This window comes from Muscardinus avellanarius (assembly GCF_963383645.1).
Source record: "Muscardinus avellanarius genome assembly, chromosome: X".
Lineage (NCBI taxonomy): Eukaryota > Metazoa > Chordata > Mammalia > Rodentia > Gliridae > Muscardinus > Muscardinus avellanarius.
In genome coordinates, this window is record NC_137792.1 from 125,818,505 (window position 1) to 125,838,623 (window position 20,119).

Genomic DNA, 20,119 nt, shown 5'->3' on the forward strand with positions numbered 1-20,119 from the left:
CAGCCTATACCTATAGAAAGAGAAATCTCTGGCTGATAGAAACTCGCAAGTGAGGATGAGGAAGTATTCATATCCTTTGAACTGATTTGCCTATCCCCTACTCTCCCAGCTTCAAGCCTGACATATGCATGTTACTTCTCTTTCCCCACCTGATTTTATTCTCTCACACCCTAAAATTGGTTCATCATCCTGATGCACCTACTGTATTACAGATGATACATTCAACATTTTTCTTGATTACTGATTTTATTTTATTAACTTTTATTGGTGCATTGTAATTCTACATCGTAGTGAAAGTCAAAGTGATATGTTCATACATGCTATTTTAGTCAACATTCCCACTGCTGTGACCCAAAATAATTGCTGATCACAACTTAGAGGAAGAAAGTCTTATTTGCTCTCAGTTCTGGATATTTCAGTCCATGTAATGCCAGGTCACATCTGTGGGGCTTAGGATATGGCAGCGAGAAACAGAGAAAAAGAAAGGGCAAGGGATGAGAGAGAAATCCGATCTCTAAGGCCATTCCCCCCAGTGACCTACCTCCTCCAGCTGTATCACACCTGCCTAGCTTGCCACTCAAAATTTCCATTGATCTATCAATGGATTTATCCATGAATGAGATTAAAACCCAAAGGTTCACTTAGGTCACCTCTGAACATTTCTAACACATGAGCTCATCCAGGGGACAGTCTATATCCAAACCATAACACACGTGCATTCAACATTTTGACAGTTGAAAATACTTGGTTAAACCAGCATGATGGTGTATGCCTGTCATTCTAGTACTTGGGAGGCTAAGATAGGACGATGGCAGGTTTGAGGCTAGCCTCAGCAACTTAGTGAGATCTTTAGCAACTCAGTGAGACCTGCTTTCAAAAAAGGCTGAAGGTATAGCTTGGAGGTAGTGTGCTCCTGGGTTCAAACTCAGAAGGGAGGGAAGGAAGGAAAAAAGGGAAGGAAGGAAAGAAGGAAGGAAGAAAAAGGAGGGAGGGAGGGAGGAAGAAGAAAAAGGAGGGAGGAAGGAAGGAAGGAGAAATACTTGGTTATGATTAACAGCTTTTGTGTTGGGTAGACTGAGGTTTAAATCTCACTGAACAATTTTTAGTTATGGGATTTGGGGAAGTCATTTAACCTGTCTAATTCAAATTTTGTCAGCTATAAAATAAAATGATAATATAAAAATGACTGAAACTCTTTTCAGGACTCAGGGAAATGCCTCAGTAAATGGAAGACACTGTTTCATTCTTGTTTTATTGCAGCTCATTGCCTGACACCTAGAAACTCTGTGCTTAATGATAAGCCTTCAGTTTTTCTTTCTGAAGTCCTCCCCGATTCGCGCCTCTTCCTCTGACAGTGGCACGATAAGTGAGTAAGGGATTGGATGGTATACTATAGCACATTGGATAGCAGTGGATAAGATGACCTCAAAATATACATTTAACTTACGGTGAAGTTACCCAAGTAATTCAAGAAAAACAGCTAATTGGTTCATGCAACCCAAAATAGCTAACACATCGCTAGACTGAACTTCAGAAACTGCAGCCCCCTAGTACATTTAAAATTTCTTAAAATTTTATTCAAAACTCTGCCCTAAACATAGCAAATAATGTACTTGGTAAAAATTAGCCTAGAATTATTATTGATCAATCCATGATTACTAGATAATAGGTGAATCCATAATAATAGATAATATATTTAATGATCTTAATGATAAAAATAGTAGATTGTATATGAGAAATTACCTAGTATATAACATATAACAATAAATATATGCTGTATAACATAAGGGGTTTATCTTATAAAACATATAATAAATATGCTATAACATAAATACATGATAATTATATTTAATAATATATTATTAGTACTACTACCACTAATGTGATTGCTTTTTTTGTGTGCTAAGTGAGGCTTCAACCTAATGTCATTATGCTTTTAGATCTTCATAGATCAATGACCTTCCCAAAAGAGGACAACTCAACAATCAGTGGTGTTTATCTGTGTTGCAGTTGAGTAAATGCACTGTTCTAAACTGAAGTTCACAGTTCTGTTATATGTTTACATAATTCCCTTTCCTGGAGAATCTTTTGGAGAAAAGACGGCCTTTGAGAGCATTTTTAAACAGAGCCAGGGAGTTCCTCCACTAAACTCTGAGTTCCTTGAAAGCAGGGAGTGTGCTTCCCTTTATTTCATCCTGAGGATTTAGTACACTTGGTAAATATTTCATTCATTGAATTTATTTATTGGATTCCAGCTCAATTTAGAAGTTGAATTTTCAGGTATTCTCATGAAAAATTGACAAGAACTCTGAGAAGAGATCTTCCAGGCAGGCTGCTACAAATACCTCTGTGGACAAATTCTAGGAGTAAATTTGAGATTGTTCCCTTTTTCATTTTCATGTTTTTTTTCTATAAATAAGGTGAAGAATACTACTGCTATGCAGGCCTTTACTTACTTATTTTACTAATTTTAGCATTTTTCCAGAAAGATGTACAGATGACACTCTGCTTAGAAATCTGTAATTTTCTTAATTTTTGGTGTCTAATTTATGACTGCATTGTTATGCTTTTTACAATAACATTTTGATAAATAAATGTATCCATATTAGGGAAAGAGAACTCTTTTTGTGGTACTGGGGGTGGAACCCAGGGGCATTCTACCTCTGAGCTACACTCCTAGACCTACTTTTTATTCTTTAATTTGAAACGGTCTCACTAAGTTGCAGAGGGCCTCACTAAGTAGCTGAGGCTGGCCGTGAACCTATGATCCTTCTATTTCAGCCTCCCAAGTACTGGAGTTATAAGCATGCACCACCACGCCTGGTTCTGACTCGTGTTTTTAATCTTATGAACTTTGTGGGTCCTACTGTTTTCTCTTGACCTCTCTGCTCCAGTGCATCCTGTGATGTCCACTGACAATCCTATAAGAGGATCTTTTAATTGTTCAGAAATTCTAACGGTACTTTAGGACATTTTAAAATTGTTATTGGTGCATTGTAGTCGCACCTCTTAATGGGGTACAAGATGGTGGAGGCATACATGCACACAATACCCTTCCCCAATTCCCACCCCATTCCTTCCTCCCCTCCTTCTCATGTTTGGCTTAGTGATTGACTTTGCTATGTTTGTTAAAGTACCTCATGTGCATTAGAGAATTTCCCTCTTCCCCCTCCCATCCCCTCAGTTAGGTCGCCTTATTTGCTCATGTATAAAATCTCCTTCTTCATCTAGAGTTCCTCCTATGACGCATTTTGTCCCTAGCTTCCACATATTAGGGAGAGCATCCGATTGCTTATTTTTTGCAACTGACAAATCCCACTTAGCATAAGGTCCTCCAGTTCCATCCATTTCCCTATAAATGATGTAACTGTGTTTTTCTTTATGGCTGAGTAAAATTCCATTGTGTACAATAACCCGTAGTTATGTAACAAGCATAAGAGTCAATTCAAGATGGATCAAAGACTTGGAAATTAGACCAGAGACCTTGGGGCTCCTTGAAGACGGCATAGAGCCAACACTGCAACACATGGGCACAGATCAAAACTTTAGGACAATTTTATCTAATATTTATTTGTTTATCCCAACAGAATATCAAGCTCAAGAAGCCTAAAGTAGGTCTCATCTTTCATCTTGAACTTTCTCCTCCCTGCATTCCATATTTCCTTATTTATAGCCATACCCTTTCATCATCCAGGCTTAAAATATAAGACTCATCTTTGGCCTCTCCTTTTTCTTTAATTTTCTCATTGAATTAGTTACTGAGCCTCACTATTTGCCTCCAGTAAAATTTATGTTCCATTTCTAATGCTACTAGAAGTCATTCAGATGGTTAATATAGTAAATATTTATTAGTTACCCATTTCGGTCAGGTATATTAGTAGGGGTTGAGGACACAAAGATGACTATAACTTACTCTCTCTTCACTTATCTTCAAGGGTGACAGACAACAGTATAGAAATATGAGTGAAGTGGTTACGTGAGAGAATGGTAAGTTAATAAGGACAGTCTCCATGGTGGACATACAATATAAATTATATATTATATAATCAGAGTTATAATGAAATATATTAATTACTGTTTATTATATTAACTGAGTGGAATCTCGCAGCTTTATAAATGGAAAGCACATTTTACTGACTATGAATGAGGCTTTGTAATTAATTAATTCAGCGAAGGAAGTAAAGGCAAGCGAGATGTATGTGATAAAAAGAGACCATAAATTCAGCAGTCACTCCAGTGGAGATAAAGCCAGAGAGATACGCAGAGAGAAAGGCTTTGAATGCTGAGCTAAGAAGTCTGTCCCTTCACCCATTTCTTAATAGAGAGCCATCAAAGAATTTTATGCAAGATAATATTTTTTTGAAATAAACAGATGTGTTTTTCAGAAACATAACTGTAGTGGCAGCTCAGTAAATGGATTAAAGATGTGGTCATATCTGGAGGAGAGAGATTAGTTAGGAGATTACTGAAGCCTTGCAAAAAGTGATGAGTGGGACCTATATTCAGAAGGTAATAGTGATGATTAAGAAGAGGGAAAAGAGACAAATCGGGTTTATAATTCCCCTCTGGGGTCTGCTCTGGGTAGCATAAACTGAGGTTAGAAATATAAGAGGGAGGTTAATGAGAGAAACTTGCTTCACTTTTAAACATTGTTAGATACATGAGATGAGTGGGTATATACGTGAATAAATTGAGTAGGAAATCCTGAATCTTCTGAAATTCAGGAGAAAGACAAAAATCTAGATTTGAAAGTCATTGCTATACATATACAACTCATATTTCAGCCCATAAAAGTGGCTAGCATTACTCAATATGTTAGGAGTGGGACTGGCTAAAAGTGACAAAAATCTTCAAACAAAAGTAGCTTAAGCAAAGAGATTATTTTTCTCAAGGAAGATAATTCAGCCAGGTGCAGTGATGCGCCCCATAATCCCAGGATTTGGGAGGCTGAGGCTGGAGAATCACTGGTTCGAGACCAGATTCAGCAATTTAGTGAGATTATCAGCATCTCAGTGAAACTCTTTTTCAAAAAAATAAAATAGTGCTGGGTGTGTGTGTGTGTGTGCCTCAGTGGTACAATAACCCCAGGTTCAAAACACAGCATGAGAGAGAGACAGAGACGGAGACAGCCATAGCTATAGGAAGTTGTTTTATAAGTTGGAAGATTTATGTGTTTGAAGTCCTCAGGATGAGGCATTGGAAACAAAGAACAGAAAAGCCGATTTGGCTGACAGAACAAGGCCATCATTTCAGAGAAAACAGAAAGAAATGAGAGGAAGATGACAGGTGGAAAATTTTAAACAGAAGAAGCTGCTCTCTCTAAGACTGGAGGGAAAGTGGCGTGCAAGTCTGGCATCTCAGAGGTTTAAAGACATGCAGACCACTTCCAATGTCAGAGTTTTGGTATAGTTTAAAAATGAGGAAATCCCAAAACATGGTTAGGAAAATGGGAAGTCTATTGGGGTGCTGCAGCACATGCCTGTAATCCCGGTACATGAGAGGTTGAGACAGGAGGATCTCAGACTGAAGGACAGTGTCAGCAATTTAGCAAAATAATGCAGAATGTCCCTGGGTTCAAGCTCTAGTACCACATCAAGAAAAAGAAAGAAAATGGTAAGGCCTCTTTTCTAATACTTACTCAAGGATTTGTTTACCCATCATTCCCAGCATATGCCCTATATTCCCATGTTTTTGTACCTCTGTCCATTTTGAATTGCACCTTAACACACAATATCCAATATCAAACTCAGGGGCTACTTGGGGGTAAAGTGTGGGCCTGTAGTTTCAGTACTTGGGAAGCTAAGACAAGAGTATCTCAGGTTTAAGCCTCAGAAACTTATTAAGACTCTCAGGAATATAGCAAGATTCTGTTTTAAAATTTTAAAAAGGGGTTCCGGGGGAATAGCTGAAGGGAGAACTGGGGATATAGGTAGAATGCCCCTGGGTTAAATTCTCAGTATGGGAAAAAAAAAACCCTCAAGTACTACATCCTCCATGCCCCCTCTCTGGTCCCCTCTCTTTATCCTATGAGTTTCTTTAGCACTGGCTTGTTCTATAACTTACTTTTTCTGGTGTGATAAATAGCTAATTACATAGAAGGTTTATCTTTCATATGAATTGTCTTGTCAAATCTGGATCCTAGTTAAATTGATTCATTGGGCTCCCACACCACTAAAGCAGCACTGGGTTGAAAACTGGTAATCAAAAAACATTTATACAGTTGATGAAGGAGCTGAGGTAGAACTTCATAGAACTTAATCATGGTCCACCATGGCCATCGGGTTCTCGAAAATGCATGCCCATCTCTATGCTTCACAAGTGAGCCCAAAGGCAAAGTACTCAATATACAGATGGTCTTTGAATGATGATGGTTAGACTCGGGGCTTTTCAGCATTAGGATGGTACAGAAGCAGTAAGTATTCAGTGGAAACCACACTTCAAACTTTGCATTTTCATCTTTTCTCAGCCGAGCCAAATGCAGAAAGACACTCTTCTGTGATGCAGCGGCAGCAAGCCATGGTTCCCAGTCAGCCACACAATCACGAGGGCACACAGGTAAGATTCCACAGTACGCCATCTTGCCAGTGTTTTTCCATACGTGTTTTCTGCTTTTGCATTGCACTATGTCTACAAAATGTCCACCTCTGTTTTCATGAGATATTCAACACTTTAATATAAAGTAAGCTTTGTGTTAGATGATATCGCCCAACTGTACACTAGTATAAGCATTCTGAACATGTTTGAGATAGGCTAGGCTAAGTTATTATGTTCAGTAGGTTGGGTATATTAAATGCATTTTATTATATTTTCAATATACGATGGGTTTACTTACTGGAACACAACCACATGATAACTCAAGAAGCAAGCTTTTCCTTCCTTCCTTCCTTCCTTCCTTCCTTCCTTCCTTCCTCCTTCCTTTCCTTCCTTTCCTTCCTTTCCTTCCTTTCTTTCTTTCTCTTTCATTCTTCTTTCATTTTTTCAGTACTGGGGATGGAACCTGGAGGCATTCTACCTTTAAGCTACACTCCCCAGCTCTATTTTTTATTTTTTATTTTAAAACAGGGTCTCACTAAGTTGCAGAGGGCCTCACTAAGTAGCTGAGGATGGCCACGAATCGCGATCCTCCGGTCTCAGTTTCCAAATGCTGGGATGACAAGCATGAGCCATCACGCCTGGCTCTTTCTTCTTCTATTTTTTGTACTGAAAATTGAACCCATAGGCATTTTACCTCTGAACTATACCCACAGCCCTTTTTAAAGTGCCACACTAAGGTGCTGATCTTGTCCTCAAACCTGTGATCCTCCTGTCTCAGCCTTCTGAGTGCTAGGATCATCAGTGTGTGCCAACACTTCCGGCCAAGAACCATCTTTATATATTTTCTCTTTGTCTATAAACAAGATCAAGTCAGAAGTAAAAAATACAGACAACTTTAAGCAAAAGTAGTCCAATATCATTACCCAAACAAATCCTGGATGTTAGGCCTACCTTAACAATAGCATAAACATCAAGAACCCATTGATGTCCAGACTCAAGCCCCACGATGTTACGGTCAACAGACAGGAACCAGCAGCTACAGCTGCAGAAAGACCATGCTGCGAAATGACATTCTGAAACATAATAGCTCAGTATGAATTTACAAGTTCATGCATCAGTGAAAGCAAATAGGCAAATAACAACACACTGTGATAAGTGACACCGAATACGAACACTGAGGTACAGCCATTCAAGAATAAAGAGTTTGTGGGTCATGGATGGATCAAGCCAATCGCTCCCATTCTCGTTAAATATACATGTAGAAGCCACATGCACACATAAGAAATCAAGCGATATTTTGCTCTTTTAAGCCACAGAAGTATGAGAAATTATAACCATTTTGCATGAGTCAGTCTGAAGAGAACATTTTAGAAATGCCTATACTTTTTCCACCATGAGGTGAGAAAAAAAAAAAAACTTGCAAACATGCACCGCGGTATTAAAAGCTCTGCTTATAACAGCATGCTCATACATAATATCAGGGTTTATTATAATTAGATTTTAAAAAACCATACATCTAATAAATCCAACAGAAAAAGCTAATGTGCACTAGAATCAAGACTTAGTCCTCGCCAGGGAAAATGCTGCAACAACTTAATTAATTTCCGTTCTCTGATTAAAAAATAAATAAATAAAGGTAGCAGTCTAAGTAACTAATACAAATATAATAAGCAATTTTTCATCTGGAATAAAATATAATTGATAATTACAAAGCTAAACTAAAGAAAATCATTTAGTCGTTCCTTTTTGACATCTATACCTATATACTTGTACAGTCACAGAATTTTAGAAATTTAATGATTTGATAAATCATTTTATTCATCTCAATTCCTTACATGTAGTGGCATTTCATAAAAGACAATGAATGAATGAACGAATGAATGAATGATCAAAGGAAACTAATCAACACTGACATTTTACACATGAGGGGAAAAAATAGAGTTCTGAAAAGGTTAAACATCTTGGCCAAGTTATTTGTAGAACTAAAAACTAGGTTTTCTAAGCACAATCCCTCTTTCAAAATATACTTCTTTTGCAGCATAGGGGAAGAGGTATAAATCCTTATGCACCTATCTATCAGTGTACTACAATAACTACTGTCTTTGAAATTGCTAGAGGCATGTGCATAGAGAAAGGAAGAAAGACACTACATAACCCCTGGCTTACATTTACTCTCACTTTTTTCTGTCTTATAGAGCAAACTTATTGAACAACACAGTTGGAAAGTATTCTTTCAACAGATACTTACTGGGCATCTACATTGTGCCAGCTGTTGTTCTAGGTGCTGGAGATACATTAAAAAAGAAAAGAGACAAAATATTCACTGTCACAGAATTTACATTCCAGTAACCTTGGAGATGAAAAGCCCTTCAGTTTTCTTGCAGATGAGGAAGTGAAACCTGAGACAGGCGAACGACTTCACCCTTTCCACAGTGAGCTTACAACAGAGCTTAACTAAGGACTCAGGTCTCCCAGCATGCTTCACTTTCCACTCTAAAATGACCCCTTCTAACTTTCAGCAAAATTAGAATGGAAAATCAGACTTATCAAGATTCTCTCTCTTCCCCCCTCTCTCACCCTCTGAAATCATCCCAGGCCACTGTGCAGGATCTTCACATGGGCAACTGAATGCCTAGGTTTTATTTAGATCCCTTTATAGCAAAATTATATTTTTATAGAAAAATATAATTGACATAATTATAGTGCCTGTCTCATTGAATACTCAGTCCTTGCATTTCCTTAAACTTGGAGTAAGGTAGGCATAAGAAAGAACCGTTACATCTGGAGTAAAGGAGCATAAAAGTAAATGGAGAAGAGAGGGAGGGGAATTTGGAGAGAGGGAAAGAAGAAAAGCAAGAAAGCCGTGCCTTTAGAATGCACATGAACTATAGATCAAGTTTCAAACACTGCCAGAATGTTGATTGCTCTAGTTTAAAAAGGAAAATTACAGTCAAATACAAATTTCCTAGATCTAACTTGAGAACAAAAGGCAGTTAAAATTGTAGAGAAGTGTTCAGAAAAACAACCTTTACCATTTGGATGCTTATAGTCCTAGAAGCATTAATTCCATGATTTGCTTGTGCTTTGCAGCTACCATATTTAGAAAAGCAGACACGAATGACTCAAATAGGGAGTTTCCTTAGAACGTCAATTGATTTTGTGGCTGGAGCCATATTATACACAAATGCACATTCTGAATGGCAGAACTGAAAACTAGCTCTTTGAACCCGAATCTGTTGATCATCGGCTTCACTTGGCTACATTTCCTGTTTGAAAATATCGATGTGCCACCTTGGGAAATAAAATGGATCCTATTAAGAGAGAGATAAATGTGTACAAAATTTGAAACACCTTTTCAAATATGAAAAAAGCTCTTCAATTTCATCTGGGATAATAGCATTGAACAAAACTCAACTGTACTGATATAACGAGGAGTGGTTAAACCAGTCGCATTTAGGATAATATGCATTACAAAGAAGTAAGTTGACTGAACTCAACAATTTTTCCATTTTTAATTTGTTTTGTTTTGCTAACGTGCTCAAATCATTTTGTTTAGCAAGAGTCAATGGTTACCGACTGGTTTAAAAAAGTTTACGGGAAGTTTTGAATGATCTTTTGAAAGAACATGCAAAAAACAAATCATAACAGTGCAAAGATTCTTCAAACACAGAGGCCATTAGCCGGCGTGGAGGCTCAGTTCGCAATCCCAGTATTCGGGAGGTTGAGACGGAGGATCATAGTCCATGGCCAGCCTCAGCTACTTAGCGAGTCCCTCCAAAACCTAGTAAGACCCTCTTTCAAAATAAAGAATAAAAATAGGGTTGGGGCTATAGCTTGGAGGTAGATTGACCCTGGGATTCTATCCCCAGTACCGTTAAAAAAAAAAAAAAAAGAGGCTATTACGTTTAATGTTTTAGCTATCTAAAAGGGATTGGGAACGTATTGTTAAATACCTATCTTTCTTAATTGAAAAAGTAGATCAAGCTGGTCTTGTAATCCTTGTGCTTAGGAACCTGAGACAGGAGGATCGCACAGGTTTGAAGCCAGCCTCGACTGCTTAGTGAGGCTCTCAGCAACTTAGTGAGACCCTGTTTCCAAATAACATATAAAATAGGTTTGGGAGTATAGCCTAGAGGTAGAAAGACTGGGTTCCACCCCCAGTACCAGCACCAAAAAAAAAAAAAAAAAAAAAAAAAATTAGATCAAGCTGGGCGTATTAGTGCACGTTTATAATCCCAGTACTTGAAAGGCCGAGACAGTAGGGTCGCAGGTTCATAGCCAGCCTCAGCTACTTAGTGAGACTCTCGGCAGCTTAGTGAAAGCTTGTTTCAAAATAAAGAATACAAAAATAGGGCCGGAGATGTGGAGGTAGAATGCCCCTGGGTTCAATCCTCAGTAATACACACACACACACACACACACACACACACACACACACACAGCTGATCACTCATCAGTTTCTCCTTTTGAATGACTTTGAATATCACTGTAATATATAATTATAATGTACCAATTAAATTATAAGGATGAAGGATAAAGATCATCTTAGTTTTAAAAATAGATAAGTAGACATATTTGTCTATGAAAGACATTTGAAGCACAAAAAGATTTGTCACATTTTACTCCGCATTTCAAATCTAAGGATGGCTGATGTGGTTTCTCTAAAAACATTACTTCTAACAAATCAAAGATATCACTCAATGGTAGAGTACCCCTGGGTTCAATCCCCCCAGTATTTAAAAAAAATATGTGAGTTTAGGAAATTACTGGTGAAAATAATCATATATATATATATATATAATGTATATGTACACATATATATTTATACATATGTGCGCACTGAAACAACACATAGTAGAAGGAAATATCTTCAAAATATCCCATTCCAAACAGGAACAAAACATAAAATATTTACTGTTGAACCTGCTTAATATTGAAATGTCTAATAATAAACATTCAGTATTCTACTTACAGATATAAAAGAATACATATACAAATGCAAAGATATTTTCATCTGCTCAATATATAATGAACTGTCATAAATCAGTAAGGAAAGAGAACGTAACAGTTCAAAAACAGAGAAAAGATTTAAATAGGAAGTAAAAAAAAAAAGAGAGATTTACTTTATATTCTTGTTCTTGTTTTGGTACTGGGGATGGAACCCAGGGGCATTCTACCTGTGAGCTACAGCCCCAGCCCTAGTTTTTATTCTTTATTTTGAAACAGGGTCTCACTGAGTTGCAAAGGGCCTCACTGACTAGCTGAGGCTGGCCGCAAACCACAATCCTCCCTGTCTCAGCCTCCCAAATGCTGGAATTACAAGTATGAATCACCATGCCCAGCTCAAAAGAGAGAGATTTCAATACCAATAAACATTTGAAAATAATTCTCTGATCTCTAAAATTAACTAGTCTTGATTATTAAATTACAAACATAAAATCATGTTCCCATTTATTACAGTGAAGGTACACAGTTGGTGCTACTTTAAATGTGACGATGTGATGGCAGCTTTTTAGAGGATACTTTGGCCATTCAAAACAAACTATACAAGATTCTCTCTTTCTTCTTTTTGGGGGGGGCAGGGGGGGAGCAGCAACTGGGGATTGAACCCAAGGCATTCTACCTCTGATCTACAACCCCAGCCCTATTTTTTTTTTTTTTTTTTTTGATGGTGGTACCGGGGTTCCTGGAAACCCTTCTACCTCCGGGCTATACTCCCAGACCCATTTTATATTTTTATTTGGAAACAGGGTCTCTTAAGCCAGTGAGGATGGCTTCGAACCTGCGCGATCCTCCTGTCTCTGCCTCCCAAGCGCAGGGATTACAAGCGTGCGCCACAACGCCCAGCCATCCCTAGCCCTATTTTAAATCCTTTTTTAAATTTTTTGAAACAGGGTCTTTCTCAGTTGCTGAGGCTGGCTTTGAACCTGCAATTCTCCCATCTCAGGATCTTAGAGGTTTTTAAAACGGGTAAGTTTATGTGACCTTTTACGGTCTCTAGTGTTCTATCGGTTTCTGGAGAAACAAAAAGGAGGGTGACAAGATTGTTAGTCTGAAGGCTAGTGTCCCCAGCCCAGAGAAAGACATGATTCTAATGGTTTGACTTAGTGATCTGTCTGCTTTATGATGGTGAGATAGCCATAGGTAGTCAGCAGAAACTGTATTTGGATATTGAATCCTTTCTTGGCCTAGCCATATACAGTGCAATACTCTTTCATAACACTGGGTGGCAGCAGAGAGCCACGACTCCTGGTCAGGCACTGGCTCATGAGAAACGAGGGATATTCTACGTTACTGTGTTGCCACACTGTGAAATTCAGGGGATTAGGTTCATTAAATGTATTTCCACTTATGGTATTTTCAACTTATGGTGAGTTTATCAGAGCCCATAATAAGTTGGGGAACATATCACTTAGCCAAGGGATACAGTGCCTGGAACCCACAGAGTACGTTGAAAAAGACCATCTTCCAACAAGCTAAATCAATATGTCATACAAACTCCAAAATCAAACAGAGAGAGAAATTCTGGGCATACAATCAAAATTATGGAAACTGTGGGGTAAACATTTAAAGAAAAGGGTTGGAAACCAAGGCTAGAGGGATTTCCTCAGCCAACCATTTGCAGCTGCAGTGGGGCTTTTTTATTGGTTCTACAGCTAAAGATGGAAAATAAGCTATGACCTAAAGTGTTCTACTCAAAAGCACACAAATACCGCTCTGCCTTTTACTTCTTAGTCTTTATCATCGTATATATTTTCTCTCTTCTTCTCCACTCCTCCTCCTCCTCTTCCTTCTTCATATTGAACACCTTTATTTCTAATTTAGTATTTACCACCTATTATGAACTAGAATATCACATAGTTAAATATGTTTGAATACAATTTGTATTTTAAAAATATGATGATAAAAGTGATAGAAAATCACCATTTGGGATCAATCATAGTAATAATTTGTCAGGCACTAAAATTAATAGGTGATATATGAAGAACAATATCTTGTATTTGGAGCAGCAAAACATTTTTTCATGAATTATATATTCATCTCAGAGGAAAAACTAGAACCTTTATTGTGCAGAAAACTGTTAGATACCATCTTAATCAAGTGGTCAAAGTTAAGATCACTGGTGACCACATCTCTTCTGACCTAGATATGAAAATGAGAACACTTCAGACAAACAAAAATTGAGTAACATTCTACAAAATGCAGGTCTACGATCTTCAAAACTATCAATATCAGAAAAGGCAACGATGGGCTGGGCTAACGTTCTGATTAAAGGAGGCTAAAGTCACATGATAGCTGGATGTAATAAGTGATCCTGAACGTTAAAAAGGACATTATTGGGATACTGGGGCACTTTAAAAAATGTGAGTACGACGCATATGCTATATAATAGGATTATATCTATTATCTAAGAGGAAGGATGATAATGTCAAAGTATCAACAATGGTGAATATGTGTGAAATCCAATGAGAGCCCTTTGTACCATTCCTATGTTTCTGCAAGCTTGAAATTAGAAAAATAATAGTTGATAATAGTGTCTACTTTTATTTTCCTCTAAGCAAAGTGCATAATAGGCTTTACTTATATAATATATATTTTATTTTTATTTTATTTTATTTTATTTTTTATTTTTTTATTTTTTTTGGTGGTACTGGGGGTGGAACCCAGGAGCTTTCTATCTCCGGGCTATACTCCCAGACCTATTTTATACTTTATTTGGAAACAGGGTCTCACTAAGTAGCTGAGGCTGGCTTCGAACCCGTGCGATCCTCTTGTCTCAGCCTCCCAAACGCGGGGATTACGAGCGTGCGCCACCATGCCCGGCTATAATATATATTTTATCTTCTCAGATGCTTTCTCAGCTAAATACCCTTTTGCTAATTAAGATTAACATAGAAAAATTAAATGTTCATAACTTACAATTTCTTACTGTCGTGAACAGGTGGGAATGCATTTATTTATTGACAGTAAATTACCCATGTACATTCTTTTCAGTTCTATGCCTGTATCTTTGCATCATTCATGACTGTTTCCCAGCAATAAATGGAAAATTATCGAGGACAAAGTTACAATGTATAGACTCTATAGAAACTCATCAAAATATCCTAGTTTCGAGCTTCCTGTATATGACTTCATCTCTTTCAGTCGCAGTGAGAGAGTTGGCACTTTTCTATAGCATTTGGGTTACCTAGTGGTAGGAAGAAAGCAGGAGCACAGAATTAAATAACATTATAATGAATAGCCATGAAAATTATTCATCCAAAAGGAAAAGGCTTCCTATAGATAAATTAGCAGCATTTTTGTTGAGAACTTAGGGCTGCCAATAGTTCTAGAAATTGCCAGTCCTATTCAGCTAAATAAGAAGCGGCTCCTATTGCGCAATGTTTCTCTAATGAGAAGGGAAAACAGTTCTGCGAATCCACCCGTATTATGATTCAGACAGAAAACACGAAACAGACTTGGACTGGAGACAATGGGGCTCATATGGATTTGTTGTTGCTAGAGAGAAATCATCCCGTGTAAATAAGATATGACCTCAGGGAGTTGAGACTGAAATCATCTACTTGATCTGATATAGTGAAAAGGTCTATGATGTGAATGGTGAATATGTCTGAATGATTTTCATCATTTTATTTTATTATTTTTATTATTTTATTATTTTATTTCTGACTTGATATTTTATTTAATATTAAATAATTTTATTATTTTATTCCTAAGACTTGATATTTTCTGGTAAAATAACTACTATGCCAATTCATGTGCATATACGAACATTGTTTTGGGTACTAGAGATTGAACACAGGGGCATTCTACATCTGAGCTACACCCCCAGCCCTATTTTAATTTTTATTTAGAAATAGGGTCTCACAGGTTGCTGAGGGCCTTTCTAAGTTGCTGAGGCTGGCCTCAAACCTGCAACTCTCCTGTCTCAGCCTCCGAAGTACTGAGATTATATGCATTCACCACGATGCTTGCCTAAATATTGCTTTCTTTTGTTTTTAAAGATTTAAAGAAGTTTATTAAAAAGATAGAATACAGAAAATAGTTACAGCCCCATGCCAGAATGGCATGGGGGGGAGGGTGGTACAAGCCAACTCACCCCCCCAAATATTGGTTTCTACCAATAGAAGATGCTAATCGGTATTTGGTATGGGGTTCAAGAGAAAGATTATTTTGAGCATGCTCTTTCTTAGGCTGTCAAAAGAGACATCCCCAAATTTTAAACTATCCATTCTCATCATGATCTTAAATTCCATAACATTATTTAGCCTACATATGACAGTACTTCAGAAAATATTTCCATAACTTGCCATCATAATTTAGAATTCTCTATGAAAGTGAAAAGATATAAGGTGATTAAGGACAAATAAATGTGGAGATTCCGGTCAAGCTCTCAAATTATGTGACTTTAGTAAGCTTTATCGTCTCTTCTCGCCTCAGCTTCTTTATCCTGGAAATGAGAATCATTTTTTACCTCTTGCATTTGTTGTAATGATTTAATGTGCTAACCGATGACTAAAACATAAGGTGTTTATAATCTATAAATTATAAATGATTAACAATTAAATGAGACTCTATTATACAAACTGAAATGCATTACAAAACACTGAGCTTGAGAGAATACATCTGAAGTGAAATGAAATACTTCAGGTTAATAACAAACCACTATAACTCTGTGCTTGGGAGAAAACCAGGCTGTGGAACTGACAGATTAGTTGTCTAGTCTGATCATACAGTTGATTTTTAAATTTATCATTTAGTAGAGGTTTTACAGATAAAATAGAAAAGCCTTTATCATAGCCCTTATGAAGCCTGTCTTCCTGTGGGACATAATAAAATCCACCAATATCTGTACTCTAGGAACTAAGCAAAAAGCACACAATCACATAGGACGCTCTCACATCCAGAACACTGCTTCAGATTTACAGGCTAGAAAGCCTCGAGAGAATATCTCTGGCCGGGTGTGGTGGTGCTCGCCAGCGCTCTCAGTACTCAGAAAGCTGAGACAGGAGAATCCCAGGCTCCAGGTCAGCCTCAGCAACTGAGCAAGGCCTTCAGCAACCTCATCCTGGAAGTGAGAATCAATTCTCACCTCACACAGGTGTTACAAGGATTTGATGTGCTAATCAATGACAAAGAGGTTTATAAAGTATTATTACCTATAAATTATAAATATGAACTATTGGTATATTATGAAAGTGAGCTACATTATACAATATGCAACAGAAAATATTTCCATAACTTGTAGTGTGTGTGTGTGTGTGAACACTGTGGTGTCCTTCCTTTCACAGAAGTCAGTTTGAACATAGAGTGTGTTGTTTTTAATACTTATCCATTAGTAATCACATGAGGGGTTCTGGATCAGAAACAGGTTTCTTATTAATTACCTTACAGTAAGAAGTACATCCCCCCTTGCAGTTACCCCTGACCTTACCTACCCCAGAGGTGACCCCGAAGGTGCCATGCTACATCTCCCGCCCAGCAGTAGATTTTATGGGCAGATAATAAAGGACAATGGATTTTTTTCCATTTATGAAGGGGAGAAACATGCCAAACTTTTACAGAGGAAAGGGGCTGGGTGCTTCTTATTTACTGAGACAGAATTGAAAAAAAATCCTAAATTCTCACCCTGATATTTTGGAATGTAATACACCTTTGTAACCGTAAGAGAAACTTCAGGTGCCTACAGCTCTTAAGTACTAAAGATGTCTCCAAGGTCCGGGGAGTACATAAGGAGACATAGCCCCAGGCTTCCTGGGACCTTGGCCCTTAACCGATGGAATTGGTTTGGGCCCTCACCATGTGTCCCTTGTCAGTCAGAGATACCAACTGGACATGTGACAAGAAATCTGATCTGCCATCAGGGGAAGTGATAGCAAACATCCCCCATTTTTATACTGCACAAGTGTCTTTGTCCTGGTGGCTAGGGATTTTCAGAAGCAACAACAAATCCCTAAAGACTTATTTCCCTAAAAGTCATTTACTTTAAATATAAATTAGCATACCTGCTCATTTTTGTTCCTACAGGGTATGCCGTTCTGGAACGTATTCTTCTAGAACAGCTATGTTTATAGTAATGGCCAAAAAGAAATGAATTGGGGAACGTGTATATATAAGACACGTTGTTTCATTAATTTCGTCCCTTGTTACTCGCTGTGGAAGGACTTCTTAAATCCTGTAGTCCACTGCTATTACTGGAGCCATTACACAAACTGCCCTGTTCATTTTCATTGCCTGGAAAGAAAGATTTTTATTCCAATGATTTTTTGTCAGATAGAGTGATTGGCTAGCAGAATGAGAGTCGTGTTGCTTGAATTAACTTCGTAAGTGGCCAGGGATTTCTGAGTACCTTCCAGCCTTTTATAATAATAATCCACTTTCATCCTAGTTGCTGGCAAGTGAATGCACTCTGTTATTTTCTTTCACTCACTGTATATCAATAAAGTACAGTAATCAAAAGAGTTAACCACAGCACGGAGCTCTTTATGGACAGCAGATGGCACTGTAAGAAACCCAAGAGAGACACCCAGGGGCTTCGAAGAAGCTCCCGCCCAACACACTCCTCTCCCCTCCAGGGCTTCTGAAAATGCTTAAAAGGCAGGTTGACCTAGTCTCTTTCCATTCACCCCGACGCACTGCAATTCTATTTCCATCACTTCAGTGATGCCGGAACACGGAATCTGCACCTCCCTCCCTCCCTCATTCATTTTGACGCTCCTGACTCCCATTGTCAATAAGGGCTTTTCACTTTTTATCCTATAACTCCAAATTAGACTCTGCTCAGAATGTTTGCACAATACCCCCCAATTCCTCATCACTATGACCACGAATACTGACTAGTGGCCTGGGAATCATTTTTGAAAGCCCCGTATTACTTTGATTAGTTTCCTGAACCTAGCAGAGGTTTTGCATTTTCAAAAACAAGGCTCTAATCTAAACCCTCATCCATGTACTCCAAGGTACATCACTTAGTTTTTCCCAATCAGCCGGCTCTCCACCCCTCTAATGGTCCGCTGACCCTCCCCTCCTTAATACCTTCCATCCTGTACTAGAACGTTTAAACGGAAGGCTAAGGCTGGATTACGCAAATAGTGAAGAGCATATTGTCATTAAATGAACATCTTCTCTCCTCCCTTTTGCAGCGATCCCAATGCTGGACAAACATGAAAGTATTTGTGTAATTCAAGATGAATTTCACAGCTGAATGTGTTCCTGTGATTGCCTTGCTGAGAATCATTTTATTATTTTCCAAAATTTGTGAATTCTCTTGTTCCACAGTCCCAGGCAACCGAAGATAACACAAGGAAATTAGCATAATAACAGATCTATCCAAACATATCTATCAGTGGAGAACCGGGAAAGGTGTCGAAGCAAATGCTTTTACTAATCTGCATCGTGTTTCACAATAACAAAGGAACAACAGGACTGGATATTGAATCCCTGCATGGTAGATATGCAAATGTCATTCTCAAACCTCACACTCATTGAAGAGACCTTGTTAACGGAGTGTTGGAAATTAGCCTCCATCAAATCCAGCACGAGATGACTGCTAAGGCTTTACAGAAATTAAACTCAGAGCATTTCACAGCCAAGACAGAAGCCTGCCACATGTCCTCTAATAAGCACCAGGCAAATTAAAATATTAATGCAAGTGGATGCCTATTGTGTTGAGGCATCACGAGACTGCTGACACTTTTGCTCACAACTTAACAATACATTTTCTTATGTGACTTAAAAATAATTGAGACCTTTCCTGGTGCAGTGCCCGGAAGCTTTTTCAAAGTTGCTCTGAATCCTCAAAGGTTTTTGTTCCTTAGATAAAGAATCTCTTCCTCATATTATGGCACACTGAATTTTCTTGCACTGAAAGTCAGTCCTCACAAAGTATAAAAATATTAAGGACATTTTATGAGGAGGCTAATTAAGAGAGGAGTTTTCTTTATTTCCAAAGGTAATTACTAGACCATCATCTGTTGTGCTAATAACATACACTAAGCATTAATTAAAACACACGTTAGGGCTTTCTTTTTGGACATGTGAGAGGGTTGGTTGGTCTTTGTTAATTTTAGCTTTGGGATAAAAAGACTGGCATTGACTTGGCAGGCATTAATTTTTTCCTTCATACAGCTTCCAAAGCTGATGTATTATTGTCAGGAGCTCTTTTTAAGATTTGCAAAGTATTATTAAAGCATTTGATCTGTTCTCATCACAGAAAAGGTTTCATATAATTTACTTGTTTCTCTGTGCACTAGACATAGCTCAGATTATAAATGGAAACGTTATTTTAGTTTTGAGGCTGACTTTCTGTCATGACCAGTACTTTCCAACCAACATGGAAAAATGTCAACAGGACTAATGATCCCTTTTTTAAAACTTACCACGTCAGAGGTGGCAGGTGGGGATAGGAGGAGATTCTGTACATTGCAGTGACTGAGTGTATAATAGCAATTTCAGATCAACTCTCCTAAGAAAAGTTCTATCATAACGGGTTAGAAAACATGTATCCCATGTCTTCTAACAAAAATATATTCAAATTTTCAATCTGAACTGTAGTATGGCATACTCAAAGCATGCGCCAACATTG